The 16,002-nt window shown below is 38.1% G+C and overlaps 1 protein-coding gene across 1 annotated transcript in view; it reads right to left on the bottom strand.

The window, feature by feature from the left end:
* Window positions 1–16,002, bottom strand: part of ERBIN (erbb2 interacting protein) — a 121,617-nt gene that overhangs the window by 85,530 nt on the left and 20,085 nt on the right. The window contains exon 2 of the mRNA XM_075488680.1: window positions 13,744–13,852. The gene's annotated coding sequence lies outside the window, so the exon portion shown is untranslated. The remainder of the gene's footprint in view (window positions 1–13,743; window positions 13,853–16,002) is intronic.

Below are 16,002 nucleotides of genomic sequence, written 5' to 3'. Positions count from 1 at the left end.
ACATGACACTGATTTTGTACTCCACAATTAATGCTAAAAATTAAGAATTTTAGGAAGGCTTTAAAACCAAGCATTTGAAGTATTAATATACCTGGCGTCCTTAAACAGTGTATTCATTTAACATAGGCTTTTTAATGCAAAATAAACAGGCTTAGTGATCTATTTTCACATCAATTTGTTTCTTGTTTCTAAAGTATACAATACAGCAGTATCTGAACTTCAAAAAACAAGAAACAAACCATGCACAACAGAAAACTACCTGAGGTCTTTGATCAAGGAGACATGGCTTCCTGGACGACTTACCTTGACCTCACTTAGGGACCACCAAACCAGCAGATCTCAGAACAGCCACAGTCTGCATCCCATGCACTGTCACAATTCTTTACCAAGTTACTTTTCCCTAAGTGACGTTTGTACTAACTCACTGACTAGAAGTGAGTAGCTGTGACAAGCTACACACCGAGGTCTAGTTAAGCCTGAGGAAGCTTTGTTGTTAGTGGTAACACAAAGAATCCAACTTGACTCAATCTAGGAATTAAAAAGCAAAAAAACCCCCATTCTTGTAAGTTATGACAACTCTCACCCAAGCTTCAGCCATTTCAAAGATTTCCACTGCTGCTACAGAATTGACAACAACTTTAGAGAGAACTGGACATACCTACTTCACATCAGGAGGCCAATTTGCACCACAAACAATGTGATGTGAGCACTCGGGATAACAAGAGAGGTTGCAAACCCATGAGAAACCTATTTAGATCTGGTGCCCTCACCCTTTGCTCCTATGTGACCCCCTTCCATTTCACCCTTCCCCGCCCCGCCCCGCCCCCCCCCCCATTTTTTCCATTCTTAAGAGTTCCCCATCAGCACATGGATCCTAGACAGTGACAGCTCTAAATGGTCAGAGCTTTTTCAGGCCTATTATTGCTAGCCACAGCAAATGTGCTCAGACCTCAGCCTTCTTTCACAGCAGCATAAGAGAGACTGATGATGGGAAAGAAGAGGAATGTGGAAAATTTGGGAAACAAATGACTAAGAGAATAAGAATACTTAAGAGTCGGAACACACCAATTTAAGCAGTAGTAAGATTTGTAATTAAAAACATGAAACTGAGTCATACACACCCACTAAACTACACCAGAATGTATACCACCATTTCTAGAAAGGACACATTTGAGGTAAATGAAATAAGTGGTTAACTTGTATAATGCTATTATCATGACCCTTATCTCTTTTTCCCTACTGCCATTCATCTCATAACTCTTTTCCCTCCTCTACTTCATCACACCCACATCTTTTATTAGCTATTGAAATACTTTAGGGAGGCATGTATCTGATTTTATTTGCACAGTACTTAAGAAATATGGCACCATGTCTTACAGGGACCATGGGCGTGCATAAAATGCTGGTGGCACTCAACACCCACACTTCTGTGTGCAAGAAGTGATTGGTTAAATATTGCATTAAGTAGATGCTGACTTACTAACACAGATAACCTATTAACTACTTAGTACGAGGATGATAGAAGTGATCTAGATACTAAAGTGAGTATGACTTTAGTCATGCATGAGAGAAAGACAAAGCACAGGGAATAAGAACCTTTGGCAAAAATTTTGAGCACAATATTTAACTGTATGCTGAATTTTCCAGTAGCAACTTCTGAAACTTAATTAAACAAGTCCCAGAATGAATCGTCCATCTGAATGACCCCAAGATTGTCACAGTGTGCACTCCTGTCCTAAAATACAAATGACCTGAGATTCAAGTCCTCTTGGACAACATTTAAGTATAGGTTTCCAACACCCAGATGAACAACCTATTACTTATACCCCATTAATAAGAACAATAAAGGTGGTGTATTTCTCTCCATTTAAAACCTACACAGACAGATGTGCTCTTGATATACCTCCTGTATCAGGCAGACACTTTGTCAGTTGTGCCACAGTTTATGCACAAAATTGGATCCTAGAGCTGTTTCAGATTATTAAAATATAGAAGGCTGTGAATACATACTGCAGCAGAAACCTAGGCACAGGCAGAATTCAGACTGCAAATTTTACAGATTCTGTGAATGTCTGTGGCACTCTAAATGCATTAATTTGTCTTGTGTCTTTGGCCTTTTATTGCTACTGGCTAGTCCAGGAGATTCTGCAACACAGTTTGAGCTGCTAACCAGCTGAGGCTTTATATTTGTATTTATCAAATTATGCATAAAATACTAAATTGTTAGAAACAATAACCACCTAGTAGTTGTCTGAAATAGGTTAGAAAATAGGTATTAGGAACTTGATGAACATTTTACATTTCCCATATTTCAGAAACACAGTTTTATAGCATAATGGAGATTTCAAATTAAAATTGTTTAAAAAATAGCAGAAACTACCATCAAACAGTTGCTATAATTGTATACTTAATTATAGATCTCACTCTACCAGCCAAGTTGTTGTTAGGGGATGTAAATTCCTGAGTTCCCTTTCCTTCCAGGGCAGAGGTGAGCGGTGCTAGTTGAGCAACACTTAAACCTATATTTAGACATCATTTTCCCCACACACACGTAGAGACATAACTTTCCAATTAACAATTGCTATTATGAACCTTTTACTTCCTTCTGCATTTATCTTGTTCCTCACTGCTTTACAAAGTTGAATTGGGAGACCTCACTGACCAGTTTGGTTACAGGTGTAATTAGCAACCTGAGAACTTGCTTGCGAAATTGCTAAACATTCATAGCTACGAATGAAATTAACCTCAGCTGTACTCCTAACATACAAAGCAATACAAAAATATTAGGGTGTTATTGCTCGTTTGAGCAGGTTTAAAGAAAAAAAGAACTGTCAGATACCTTTTATAGCTTCAACTGCCAATTACTGTGCACATCAATTCACTATTGTTACAGTGTATCATTAACTCGCCCCATATGCACATTGAAGATCATATGAAGATCAATTCTTGAATATCAGTGTTCTCTATCAACAATAACAAAGAAAGACACCAGGAGGAATAATACACTTCTATATTCAAAGCAGGAATTAGATAGTGGAGCAGGAACAAAGCAGAATCACAGAAACATGAATTTTTAAAAATGCACTGCTTTGAAGCAGGGATATACTCTCAAGGCAAGTGTCCGGTATTAAAACTTTTCAGTAAACTGTGAACAATTGAACAGGTGTCTTACTGGAAGTTGAAGTTTCCTGTATGGATCAATATTAAATTCGTAACTAACTGCAACAGCTACCGATTGTGACTAACCATATTCCACATCAAGCCAAAATGTATTTTTACTCTATTACACTTCACACAGGCATGCGCCATCTGCCACTGAGGTATGATCCATTTCTCCATGACATTATCACATTGCTCTTGAAAAGACTAATGCTGCTGCTTAATCTCATGGTTTGAGCCAATTTCCAAACACTAAGCCTTGGCTTGCTGTCAGATCTCCTCACTACCTGACCGAGAATCAACAATGAAGGAGCAGATTGTCACTTTTACCATATAATTGAAAGGTACCCAAACCCCTGTTGCAAGCTAGTTTACATTCTGCAAATACTGTTCTAGAAGTGATTTGTTTCATGGATAGAATGGAGCTATAAAATCCCCCTGGATTTTTGCTATGTAACAGGATAACAATCCTCTTCTAACACACAATAACAATCCAAGACCACAAGCCACCTGAACTAAAAGGCAAACAGTTCATTACGGTAATAAAGGTTTCTACCATTTGAAATCGCAGAGCTGCAAGGTAATTAATCCCCAGCTCACAAGAAAATTTAAGGAAATTAATATCCTGAATTCAACTGATTGGAAAATAGTCCTATTTTTTTCTGTCTAAAAAAGCCCCTCTGCAGATTGAACTTGAAATAACCTAATATTCAGAGATAGCTTCTGAATTTGAAAAAACAAGAACATAATTGTTATTTAAAACCCTGGGTAGAAGATGGCAGTGTCTGGAAAAGAACAGGACACGACTTTACTGTGTTCCCTCTGATAATGAGGTTATAGTGAGGGTTGTTTTGCCTCAATTCTTAATGGCTTTTTATTAACTTAATCTAAGCTAACACAGCATAAGTGTAACATGCAGAAACTGCTCTTTGTGCGTAGCTCGCAAATCACCAGCAGGTTTCTCTTCATTCCCAATTTCTTATTCTTTGAAGGGTAGTCTTGGAGAAATATACTGCCTGGAGGAATGTGCCCTTCACATATTGATAGAAGGGCTACCAAACTGCATGCCCTAAAATCCATTTGGAAGATTATATTCACGCATCTTCCAAAATCCTTTTTACTGCGGTTGCCCATTCCAGTTCACAGTATCTTCCAGTAATATGTGAAATGCATTATTAGATCTGACAGCCAAACAATGGAGGTTTTTTTGGGTTTTTGGTTTTTAGATCCAGCTCCATTCTCACTTCTGAGGGAAGAAGGAAACAAATCAGATGTGAGCTCTAAAAACAACCTGACATTTGTTTAATCTAATGTAAAATAAATTCTTCTGGATCTTCCAGATCTTCTCCAACAAGCCAATATAAGATCCGGACAAAACAATTAAGTCTGTATTTAAAGCTTTCATAGCAATAGAGCAAATCACCTGTTTACGTGCAGATTACTGAATTCTAAATTCTTAGAGAGAAAAATGGACATTTATTAAACTGCATTAGATGACATGTCCATGCAATATTCTGTCTAGCAATAAGACACTGCAACTAAAAAAAAAAAATAAAATCAACCTTTTCCAACAGGTTGATTTTTAACATGTCAGTCCTCTTTGTTAACAGCCGAAAAAGCACTAAAAATTTTTTCTAGTACAGAAAAATCTCAGTAGTAAAGATCACTAGTGAGATTAATGGATTAATACCATTCCAGATACCAGCTTTCATTTTAATACCATTAAGGGATCAGAACTGATACAGAGTGATAACGTCATGGATAAAATCATTCAACACAGTTTTAATGCATGTGCTCTAACAACGCACATAGTCCAGTTTTCCCATAAAACAATACAAATCTAGAAAATAACACATTTGAAGTTAACAGTTGTCTGGTGTTCACACCAATAAGAGACTGGGCTGAGAATAAATGCTAACAGCATGATCTATAAAAACAGAGACCAGAATGAGAACTAGCAGTTAGATAGCAGTAGTGCTATTAGGACTCCAGTTAAAAAGAAAGAAACATTTTCAACAGCAGGCCAGTATCTAAACCCAAAACAGCAAACACTGAGACACAGCTTAACCAATTTATCTAACACCCACTAGTTTAAGACTAATGAGTCTTAAACTTAAATCTTGCTAGATGTAAAAATGCCTGGGTAATTGCTCCCTACAGAAACCACATCTCTTATCTCCAATTGGTTATTGTTTGCTTTAAATGGACATGTAAAGAAAACTACAGCTGACATGCTTCTAAAGCAAATTGAAAAGAGGAGCCTCAGTCAATTTTTTTTCTCTTAAAGAGGTATGGCAATAAAAAAGAAAATAAGGAAAGACATATAAAAAATGGAAAAGAAAAACGGGGTTGGGTTGCTAACGTCTCCTATCAGTCCAAGGTTTCTCAGAGACCTACTACTGCTCTACAAGCGATCCTTGCAATGAAAAATGTTCTCAATAAAGGTGAGAGCCCCTAAAGAGTCATCTCTTCTGCTTCCTCATCCATTCCATTGTGATTTCTTGTGCTGTTGGTTAGCCCGTTCCTCTCCACTCTTCTGCTTCTTCCTCTTTTTCCAGTATGTTCTTTCCCACCCCAACTTGCTTCCCCCACCTTTCTAACATTACAGTATCCCTGACACTCTTCCATCTCACAGGAAAGCTCCAGATGATGAGCACCTCTGGAGATTGCCTACTGAAATTCAGCATGTATAAAACCAGAACTTAATCTCAACCACCACCATCAACTGTTCTTATCACATGACTACTTCTGTGGAAATCACCAGTATCCTGCCCATTACTGTGACCCACAACTCTCCTCAGTTGTTTCTCCCTTGAGTTCCTGTAGTCACACTTCCCCAGACCACAAACACCCAAAACAAAACCTTAACCATGCGACCTTGCATCACTTATTACAAAAATCATTTCTAGGACACTGCGTGACTGTGTTGCTGGTTTAAGTACCCCTATTTTCCCCCTTTCCTATTATAAGCAGCTTATTTTCACTTGTTTTTCCAAACTCATTTCTCATTCAACATCAAGAGGGAGACTCCTATTCAGTCAATAAAGTTAGCCTCTATCACCATCACCAATTTTTCAAAACAACATTTGACAGCATCCCCACACAGATATCTAAAATTAATTCACTATGAATTCCTTCATCTTCTTCCTTATCTCTCACCTTCACAACAATGCTTAAAAATAAAATCCTGACAATTAACCAGGCTGCTGATGTGCAAACACCATTGCTCATCAAGCTAACCAATACTTCCCACCACCACCCCCACACACATTATGAGCTCCTCTATCCATCTAGGTCACCTTTAACCTGTTCTGGAAGACACACAATCTGTTGTCTATCCTGCACTTGTGTTGAATCATGATAGGTGATTCCAGTTTGTTTACTGAAACTCCTTTATGTTACATTAACACAAAGGTGATCATGCTGTTCAGGAAAAAATTGATTTTACCCATCCTGCTCTTAAACACATTAAAATGCATTACACATGTTACATCTATACCAACATATGCATAATAAAACCAGTAGAGTGATGCTGGTACAAGCATTTAGGCTTTCTAACTAGAAAATTTAAAGCAGAGATATCTACCTGGTCTGTTCCTTTACTGTCCCAAACAGTAGCAAGCAAAAATACAAATAAAGTTTAATAAGAACATATAATCAAGAGAAATACACTAAGTCCTGATTGTCTTCCAATATAACAGGGAGAAGAACTAACTGTGGAAATCAGCCCACAATTCTACCTTGGTATGTGCTGAGAGCAATGACAGAAGGCAGTAGTCACGCGATTTCCTTGATATCTGAAAGAAGGTGACACTTTTTCCCCTCGTGCTCTGATTAGCTCAGTTACAGTTGTAGAAACTACCTTCATGCTTTCATGGAATGGTCTGGGTTGGAAGGGACCTTAAAGATCACCTAGTTTCAACCCCCCAGCCATGGGCAGGGACACCTTCCACTAGACCAGGTTGCTCAAAGACCCATCCAATCTCGGAGGGGATATCCACAACTTCTCTGGGCAACCTCTTCCAGTGTCTCACCACCCTCACAGTAAAGAGTTTCTTCCTCGTATCTATCTAAATCTACCTTATTTCAGCTTAAAACCGCTACCCCTCATCCTATCACTACACTCCCTGATAAAAAGTCCCTCCCCATCTTTCTTGTAGGCCCCCTTTAAGCACTGGAAGGCCCCTATAAGGTCTCCCCAGAGCCTTCTCTTCTCTAGGCTGAACAACCCCAACTCTCAGCCTATCCTCAGCCCCCTGATCATCTTCGTGGCTCTCCTCTGGACCCACTCCAACAGGTCCAAACTTTCACAGAGTTTTTCCTCTGGATTAGAGGGGAGGTATTTCAGCTCCTAAATAAACGAATATATTTGTAACTGTGAATAGAGATTTAGAGTAATTCTGGAATACTTTTTACTTGAAGTCTGTATTTTAGCACAAAAGGTAGGGAAGGAATGCAGGACCATCCACAGCCATATAAGCATCTACATTTAGCAAGAGAATGGCTTGAGTTCTACAGCAAAAGCAAAGTTCTACAGCAGAAGCAAAAAACCACAGAGGCTTCTTCATCGAGCCAAGAATGACAGGCAGATCAAGCAGTTTTCTATCCTCAAACAGCAACAGTTACATGCAAAAGATAGGCCGTGCTCCTTTCTCATATATGCAACTAGTTCAAGGGGGAGAGGAAGGGAACATAAGAATAAAACATTATTTCACATGATATACTGGGGAAAATATGAATCCTCTAATCTAAAACCAAATTGAACCAAATTAATTATAGGATTATAATCCAATAATTTCCTGAATGACCAAGAAATTTGAAAACTGAGCCACTTTGTTGAACAAGCCTACAAAAGATTAGATCATCAAGTTCTTCTCAATTCTCAACTATGAAAGTCTCCCATTTTGCCAAGCAACTGAAACATATCTGTTAAGTATATAAAAAACAAAGAGTTGGTGTATTTTATCTCATTCTCAAGCACCTTAGTGGTCCTAACATTAGCATCCAATATACTTTAGGCAGACTTCCTGCATACCTCGCTTTCTGCAGTCTTTAGCTTCTGACCCATAACTCATTGCTGTAGCTTTTTTTCCTTCATTTAATTAACAGATGGACACTTTTCACTACTATGACATTACCCTGGTTTAGATTTGTTGTTTTCTCAGTGTCTAGTAAAAGATCCTTTAACTGATTTCTCTTTAAAAACTGGAGTGGAAAAGGAATTTCTATACAGATGATTTGGCTGAATGGCTTCCAAGTGCTTTTTTTAAAAAGGAACAAATAAATACTGCTGATTAAACTTTATATTTATTACATACAATCAAAATCAATTCATAGTCATTTACACTTATCAAACACAAAGAGGTTTAAATATGCAATTGGTTACTTGGCACCTTTCAATGTCAGGTGTGACTCCAAATCCTTCTACACTGACTTCCAAGAATACTGCATCCATAATCTCTTTTAATGAACATTTTAGTACTAGCAGTACAAGACCACCTGCACAAAAAATTAAGTTTCCTGTACTTAACGGAGTTAGTCATCCTGTACATGCCTGCAATTTGATGGTCCATAGCAAGCTATTTATGCTGTGGCTTACCAGAGAGAATACCAACTAACAAGTATTACTTTTTTTTCAGTTCTCAAGAGTCAAAAATAAGTAAATAGGTAAAGCTACTTTAATCAAAATAGCACTATCTTTTTCCCTCACTTGGCCTTTCCTAAATTATAGGCAGCTATTTTAACCATAGAACACATCACTTCCTACCAAGGGCCAGTGATACTACACAGACCAATGATAAACCTTCTTTTTTTCCTCCAAACTGAGTACCTAACAATTCTTTCTTTATAAAGATCCTCAGAATTCTTCATCAGTCCTTGATGAGCAGTATTTCCAATATCTTGGTTTTGTATTAGAATAAAGTTTGGTTTTTTCTTTCTGCACATGTTTTATTAGCTATTCTATTTCTTTCTCCTCTGTAACTGATGTTCGCTTCAAGTTATTCTCTTCCAGGAAAAATGTGTCATCTCTTTTTGCCCTAAAACTGAGCTATGGCCTCATAATAGGAAACCCCACCCCTTTTCCACCACTTACCTAGTCAGCTAGCTCACTTGTATCATGATCTGCCTTTGTCCTCATTGGCTCACCAGCAGGAAAAATGTCAGAAGACTACCTGGACCTCCAGAAACATCGTGCACCTGCCTTTTGTCCATTTATATATTACTATCTTCCAACTGTCTTGGTGTAAATTCCCTCAGAATGAGAGTTTGTCTGTCTTGGATGGCTAAAGATCTTTATCTACATGAAATGTGCAGGACAGCAACTTGATAGTAATCAGATATTCCTAAATATACAGCACTCTTCCTATACTACCCCTTCCCTACAAATCAAAAGCAACTCAATTCTTCTTGCTTTCTGTGTACAACGCTTCTTTGGCCTGAACTTGTTGCAGACTGACTAGCTGCAAATTAGCCTGCTCCATTCTCTGGTCTTATCTAGTGATAACCAGTATTTCTCATACCAATGTGGAGTTCTATAATACATCATTCTGTGCAGCTCTCCACAACATTGTTGTATGATCCTTCAGACATCGTAACAGTACTGGAAAAAATCTGTAACTTCATATAAACTTGTGCAATTAAATTTGTAAACTCGTACAATTTGTACTTCATATAAAAGAAAGTATTTTGGCAGAAAAACAAACTATGGCACATCCATTACAGCTCCCCACAGTTGCTTAAGACAGCATTGGAAGTAAAGCATTTTACTAGGCATTTCTGCCTCATCGTCACTTCTTCCCATTAGCAGGAAAATATACTTTCATCCTATAACAGATATAATCACATCATTAAAAAAAAATCCATGGGGGGAAAAAAAACCCCAACAAACAAAAGGAAAGAAGGAAATAGTCAATGAGGTCTGTGAGTGACATAGAAGCCGTATCTTAACCGAAGCAATAGGCACAGGCACTCCTGAACCAGCAAACTGTGTTGGCCAAGACCTTCAAAGACAACTGTCAAAAGGAAGTTTGCTTGCATAAATTAGTCAGCACTTAATTCTATCACCACTGAACAATGTAGCTGGAAAAGAAGAGGAGAGAGGAAAGAGGAAGAGGAAGCCAGAACACACCATGCTATTTAAGTAAGTTAGAAGTATTCCCTGCATACTTTTCCTCTGAAACCACCATGCACGTTTATGGCACTGTATAAGAATTTTTTTATTTGCTAGTTGCGGAATTGACCAATAGGATTCATTGCTTACACAATGCAAGAGGGAGTTTCCCAATACCTAGCCTTTCCACAGAATTAAACAAATTTGCCTAGATGCAGTCAGGACGAACACTGTTTTCCTTAGAATATCCAATTCTGGCCATGTGACAAGCAGGAAGCTTATCACGCAAGCCAACCCTCTGACAATCTAATCTTGCTTTACACAGAGTCTGTTAGCAATGCACACATTTTAAGTGACAAACTAACTACTATCCTTCGTAAGTCCTTAAACTAAAATAACATTCGGCAAAACAGTCTAAAATATTTTAATGTTGAAATGCCTGTGGGCCTGAGAATCATTTCACCTATCAAGACGGCTTGTCCATGCCTCTTCTGTACTACAGGGAACACCAGGCTGACAGAATGATGGGTTCCCAAAGCACACTGCCAACATAAAACACATCTTGTGCTGACTGGACTAACCTTCATAGCTGAACTACCCGAGACAAGTTTGAGCAGGCACTTCATGCCAGAACTTGTCAATAGAACTAGGAAGGGGGAGATCTGGGCCAGCATTTATTGCTACAAGGAGAAATGAATCAGCAAGTCAAGAGGGCTCACAGAGTAAATATGCAAACCAGAGCTTATATAAGAAGTTTGGAATGTGTTCAAAACCTAATGAAATAGAGGAGCCACAAGAATACTGAAGGAATGGGATACAGGGGGCCCTCTTCAGCCAATGTTGTTTTCTTCACTCAGGTGGAAGCCTTGATGGCAAGACAATGAAATAAGATTTTCCTTAACCAACTCTAATTACACACAGCTCCAAAACTCCATCCTTAAATAAAGCATAGTCAGAAGACCAAATATACAATGTTACTCCATTGCAAAAGAAGCTGCAACACTCTGTACAAGTGAAGATTTCAGGGACTTGTCAAATTCACCTATTAGGCAGAGTATGGATTACAAAAAGAAAAAAAAATCTGACAAATTTTAGTATTTACCATTTCTTTCATATATTTTGTTTCTTAAGTTTCTTTCATATATTTTGGCTATACACGAGTAAGAACTCGTTTATGGTCTGTATGTTCACCATCTATTTCAGTTCCTGTAAATACACACTGATATATTACCTTCACGTTTGACCTAAGCATTTAGCAGTGTGCTCACTGTGGACTTAGCAGCTTGACAAGTTATGGGACCTTTTCCAGAATACTATTCATTACAAAACTTTGAGAAGCTGGAGAACACACACTCAACTGGCATTAAGAAGCCTCTATCCAAGAGGATCACAAAACATCAGAAACACTAAGTTTCTTGTGATACCTACATTAAATACTCCCATCATAACATGCTTTACAATTCAACTATTCAAGACCTGCCTGCAGCCACAAGCCTATCACAAAGCCAGCATTTGCTTCTCAATTCTGTTCTTTTTAGCTAGTAGAGATTTTCTTCCCCCAATAAAGGCTCATTAATCAAGTCTGCCAATGAGCCAACAGTTAGCAGTAAAAAAGGGACTAGACATAAAATAAGAGCAAACTACTGCAAAGCGACAAAAAAAATAAACTCTATATTAACCATTCCATTTGAATTATCTCAGTAAGACTTAATAAGCATTTCAATGTGAAAACAAGTAGATCGACAATGAAACTAGGATTATAAAACAAGATTCTAATTCAACATAAAATTATTCTCAACATTCAAACATGTGTCTCAGCCTATTCCCTTATACATATTAGGGAATGTTATTGAATATGAATAGCATAACAAAGGAAAGGACCCTTTCTAAATCCAAGCTGTGCACTGTTGCCTGAATTCCCTGTTTTGTTATTGTTAGCTTGGCAGTAAATAGGACAGTAATAGCTTATTAAAAGACTCAGCCTATCCACGTGATAAAATCGCTTCTCTTTTGTGATTATTTCCTCATGGTATCGCTCACTAGTCAGAGAACTGTGAAAGAAGTCTCAAAAGTTTAAGAGAGAAAAATGCCACTTTATCCAATTCTCTGCAACCAAGGATCTACAGAAACAATAATTCTGAAGCCCTCACACAGAATATCAAGTACTTCTAATAAATATAATTAGCAAAAAAGTAAAATCTGCTCCTCAAAATAAATATTCTTGTTTTTCCTCTTCACTAACCTTTTTTATTAAAACCCACTCTTTCCCAACAAACCCATTTTCAAGCAGAAGTTCCAACACTTGTACTATCTTTTCATAACGGTTCCTAAAGTAAATCTCATAAGGCACCTGCACTTTCAAGCACATGGTTTCTACAATACTATTAAGCATTTAAAACAGCATTTTTGCTATTAAAATATTTCCCCTCTCAAAAGTCAAACATTTTCTGTGGATAGTTACAAATATTTGTGAGTGTATTCTACCTACATTCTTGAATCAGAGCAAGAGATGGAGAGAGTAGAGTGAAAAATGCATTTGCTCAGTGGTCCTAATTAGGACTAAGACAGTATATTAAGATCAAACTTATCCTACTGGAGATCCTGCTCCACTATATTAAGATCAGAACACACTGTGATTTACTAAAGGTTTTTGTGGCGCTTCAATTAGGCATACACTTACTAAAAAAAGGCCACATCATTCTGGTTATATTGTCCCTGTAATTCTTTATGAGGAGCTACCTGCATCTGCTGTTGAATTATGGGATTAAAGTAAGCTTAAACAAAAAACAACCCCTTCAGTCTCAGCCCCCCCCAAAACATACCTGTAACAATGTAACAAGCATACAGAACCAAAACTACATGCTTGCAACTGAAAAAAAAAAACCAACGAAGCCAATCCCCCCCAACAAACAAAAAGACCAAAACACCCCAATCATATTAACCTTTCTCTAGATATGATAATAGCATTTAAGTTAGCTCACCAAGGGCAGATTTATTTGTTGGAAACTGCTTTTACTTTTTGCACAGAGCTACCTGAACATATTACCATAAAATGGGTTACTGCCTTGCATACATTACGTAGCATTCAAAGTAAACAAATAATGCAGAAAATTACAGCAGAAGCAATGAAAGGCAGGTTGCCTATGCACAAGTGCTCACACAGAGCCATATCAGCACGTTAAAACTGCAAATAAACAGACCACGTTCTGTGACCCAAGTGCAACAGACTGTGCCACCGTAGTGAATATCCCTAGTGCTTCTTGCCAGAAAGCAACCACAATTCAGAGTTCTTACGCATCTTCCCTACAAGCTACTGTAATACGAATTCAGCAGTCAAACCAAAAGTTTGTCATTCTTACATGTGAGGGCGAGAGAAGATATTATTAGTACATTGTAGAATAACTGAAACAGTAAGTGCACCCGAAACATTTGTTTCTCCCTATCTCCTTCAACACATCTGGACAGTCACCTACCCGAATCGCTCCACCACTGCCAATTCACTGGAGTCTGAACCAGTTTCTGAACTTGGACCACAGAATGACCAGGATGCAGAACAGAGTTTATTAAACCATCCACATGGATCTGTGAAAAAGAATTAAGAAGTGTTTTCAAGATGACGGGTATAAGGGGCCTTGCGCAAAAGCTAAGACAGTTTCAAATCCACACATTAACTTTGTTTTACACCAGAATTAAAAACAGGAGACACAGAAGTGGTAACATGTAACTTATCACCACAACCACCATTCTACAATTACTCATTTTTGTCCTCTGCCAAAACTGAAAGTAATGCAAACAGAGAAAGCAGTGTACCAAAACACAAAAAAGGTAGAACTGATTATCATCTCCTCCGCCTATGCCAGCCAAAAACAAAACATATGCATTGCTAGCAAGCTTGAGTTCAAAACAGCTCCCTTTCTGTTACTTGTATGAATGGAGTTGTAATGCAATTATCAGGTTAACAAAATGTAACCAAAACCAACAACAAGTTATGTGCAGGACCTCAACTGGATGACTTCACTCTTAAAGCACTGCTGTTCTGGTGAGTCTCAAGCTCATTCTCTGAAAGAGAATCTATACCACCCACTCTGTCACAAGTACTCCCACAGCCCTCATGGGGAAGTACAACTCCTTGCAACAGATGAGGCTTTAAAAAAGCTGCAATTATTTTAATTGGACCTGCCAGCTGCCTTTCATTTAGCTTAACATGAGGTTTTTTGAAAGTCTGCAGCCACAGCCATTTGCAAGTGGAGACAGTTGTTTACAAGTAGTTGGATCTATTTCTGACAACCTTACTCTGCCTGGTGAGCTTTTGTGGAGTACTGCCATATACTCTATATGTTGATGATACAAAGTTTTATTATGTGGTCCTGGCTAATAGGCCGGAATAATGCAGTAAGTCTAAGATGTATATGGAACACACCCGTAGCCTCATCTTGATGACACTTGTTGGGGCCAGTTCAAATAAGGTGCCAAAGTACGGAAGAGAGGACAATAAATTACAGAAGAATGGTTTTGTCATCTACTTTCAGAAAAAGCAAATGCATCCCACACAGGAAAAAAAAAAATGTCTAATACATCTAGGTAACTAAGTTGATAACTGGAATCTTTCCTGAAAGAACAAGATTTTTCAGGAGATCAGATTCTGATTAGCATACTCTTTTCATAAAGCATTCAATATACAGACACAAAACTGAGTCTCATGAGTCCTAAAATTCCTAAGACAAAGGACAGCAACAGAATCATCATTAAAGTAATTGTTTCTGCCACTTCCAGAGCACTCTGAAACAGTGAACTCTAAAACCTCTCCACCAATATGACTGTTTAACAGATCTCAGCTACCTTTTCCAAAACACTGCTGGTATCAGCTCGCCATGGTGCCATGGCCAGCACAGCTAGAAACTCTGAAGGATGCCAGGGTTGATGACTGTACTGCTACTTTCCTGGCTTGCTCAGGAATAAAAAAATTGGGTTGCTGTCCCTTACAGTGGTGGCTCTGGAACTTTCCTTCTGAAATTTTCCTACTGCCTTCCCACCTACAGCCAAAATTTTTGTATGACTAAAAATACTAACATAAGTATCATATTAAATCAAGTTTAAATCTGGCCAGCAACTCCCTTCATACACAGCCCTTTTAGGAACTGCTGCTCTGTGGATGTAAAGACTGAAACAACTTTTTTGGCTCTTAACTAACAAGAGCTGAATAATTTCCTTATCTTCCAGTCTTCCACAGAAGGTTAAACTTTCAGTTCAATTTGAGCTGTAAGCAGTATCATTGCAGATAGATAGGGGACTGTTGAACATGCTGACCCCTCCAGATTATGTATCTAAGTTTGTAACTACCTCTAGCAAGTCTCGAATTCTGCCATACCCTCCATTACTGTTTCAATCACTGACCATTCCACTAAATCCCAGGTAGCAAGAAAAATAATATAGTAACTGTAGGGCTATATAAACAATGGACAATTGCACAGATCATTACATAAAAGATTATTATCTAAGCATTATCTAAAGACTGCAAAAGAGGATAGGAACAATCCTTCCTCCGTTCTCTCCCCCTACTGACAAACAAGGTGTTGTTACAGAAGCTCAAGAGACAGACATCAGTTTAACTCCACTGGCAACTGCAATACATTTTCCATGACCACTAATCACCTTCTTGTTACTAAGCCAAAAATTGAAGACTTCCTTGTTTCTTAATAAAAAACTGACTACACTGGCCTACATGCTACAAG

This window comes from Mycteria americana, chromosome Z (genome assembly GCF_035582795.1).
Source record: "Mycteria americana isolate JAX WOST 10 ecotype Jacksonville Zoo and Gardens chromosome Z, USCA_MyAme_1.0, whole genome shotgun sequence".
In the NCBI taxonomy this organism is placed as follows: Eukaryota; Metazoa; Chordata; class Aves; order Ciconiiformes; family Ciconiidae; genus Mycteria; species Mycteria americana.
This window is presented reverse-complemented; position numbering and strand designations above follow the sequence as displayed.